The sequence below is a fragment of the Rana temporaria genome, chromosome 12, assembly GCF_905171775.1.
Source record: "Rana temporaria chromosome 12, aRanTem1.1, whole genome shotgun sequence".
NCBI classification, from domain to species: domain Eukaryota; kingdom Metazoa; phylum Chordata; class Amphibia; order Anura; family Ranidae; genus Rana; species Rana temporaria.
The window spans coordinates 141,376,451-141,378,950 of NC_053500.1; positions in this window are offsets into that span (position 1 = coordinate 141,376,451).

Consider the following 2,500-nt stretch of genomic DNA (forward strand, 5'->3'; position numbering starts at 1 on the left):
TGACACTGCCCACATCATGAGACTTGTGGGTAGTCCAGTGCCCACATCTCCTGACATGGCATACATAGGACTGGTGGGTAGTCCAGTACCCACATCTCCTGACATGGCATACATAGGAATGTTGGGTAGTCCAGAGCCCACATCTTCTGACATGGCATACAGAGGACTGGTGGGTAGTCTAGTACCCAGCCCTCATCTACTAACATGGCATACAGAGGACTGGTGGGTAGTCTAGTACCCAGCCCTCATCTACTAACATGGCATACAGAGGACTGGTGGGTAGTCCAGTTCCCTCATCTCCTAACATGGCATACAGAGGCAGTCCAGTGCCCACATCTCCTGACATGGCATACATAGGACTGGTGGGTAGTCCAGTACCCACATCTCGTGACATGGCATACATAGGACTGGTGGGTAGTCCAGTGCCCACATCTCCTGACATGGCATACAGAGGACTAGTTGGTAGTCCAGTTGTCTCATCTCCTAACATGGCATACAGAGGCAGTCCAGTTCCCACATCTCTTGACGTGGCATACAGAGGACTGGTGGGTAGTCCAGTGCCCACATCTTCTAACATGGCATACAGAGGACTGGTGGGTAGTCCAGTACCCACATCTCCTGACATGGCATACAGAGGACTGGTGGGTAGTCCAGTACCCACATCTCCTGACATGGCATACATAGGACTGGTGGGTAGTCCCGTGCCCACATCTCCTAACATGGCATACAGAGGACTGGTGGTAGGTCCAGTGCCCACATCTCCTGACATGGCATACAGAGGACTGGTGGGTAGTTCAGTGCCCACATCTCCTGACATGGCATACATAGGACTGGTGGGTAGTCCAGTGCCATCATCACCTAACATGGCATACAGAGGTAGTCCAGTGCCCACATCTCCTGACATGGCATACATAGGACTGGTGGGTAGTCTATTGCCCACATCTCCTGACATGGCATACATAGGACCACTGGTGAGTAGACCAGTGCCCTCATCGCCTAACATGCCAGAGGGAGGACTGGTGGGTAGCCCAGTGTCCTCATCTCCTAACATGGCATACAGAGGATTGGTGGGTAGTCCAGTGCCCTCATCTCCTAACATGTCACAAGGAGGATTGGTGGGTAGCCGAGTACCCACATCTCCCAGCAAATCATAAGGAGGACCGTGGGTAGTCCAGTGCCCACATCACCGAACATGTCATAAGAAGGACTGGTGGGTAGTTCAGGAGGTGTCCCGGAAAGCTGAAAAGTCAACAGAATTCACTCTTAGACTCCAGTTTGGTGGGAAATGGATTGAAACATTTTAATATATATATTATATTGCTAGTGTAACTCTATGTTGGATTGCTAGTGTAACTCTATGAGTAGCTATCTGTTTAGTAGTATCAATCAGTCCACCATTGCATTGCTGACTCCCAATCACACTGCATACACGTGCAGATACTTTACACACGAATAGATGAGTGATGTGAATATGTCCTCCATGTTTGCAGCGAATACTTTTAACTCCTTTAATAAATCAGCCCAGTAGATGGGATGATCTCACCCTGCAGCACTGGATCCAATCCCCACCAGGAACACTATCAGCATGTTTCTTGGGTACAATAGATTGCAACCTCCTAGGACTAATGGTTGCATGCACTTTGTAAAAACAGCAAATAAATAGCTGAACCCCAAGAGTGATAGAAACACATCATTATTGCACATACTAGCACTTTTCTCTACAACCCCCCCCCCCAACCAGCTAATACTTTTCACAGCACCCCCACCTTACCTAAACATTCTTTTTCAGTAGGAGAATGCAGAGCAGTTTACTTAGCTGCAGAATGCATTTGGCTCCAACTGCAATACCACCTTCCGCCTATAGGGGGCAGCAACGCTCCAGAAAACTGTTGCAGGCTCTCTACCAGTCTCTGGCTCCCCAGTACAGTTTTTGGGGGAGGTGAGGCAGAAGAAGGCTTTTTTTTTTTTGGTCTCAGCATTAATAAGCGTTGCATAGTAACTTTGCAGAGAATAGGTAGCAATGTTTGACCACTGATTGCTGCTAATTACACCTATCTCTGGCAAACAACAAGGACACTTCTGTTGGCTTTTGTGCTCATCAGGCATTTGGGTGACATGGTTGACATGGGCTAATACCAGCAATTCCCTGTCCTTATCTACATCTCACTCTGCAGGGACTTCATAAATCCAATGTAACCATTATTGTTTTCTACAAGGCTTATTTCACAAGTAGGATACAGGTTTTTAAATAGCATTTATTTTGTATTTCTATCTATGTATGTATATATATATATATATATATATATATATATATATATATATATATATATATATATATATATATATATATATATATATATATATATATATATATATATATATATATATATATATATATATATATATATATATATATATATATATTAGTATGTGTGTGTATGTACATATATATATATATGTACATACACACACATACTAATATATATATATATATATATAT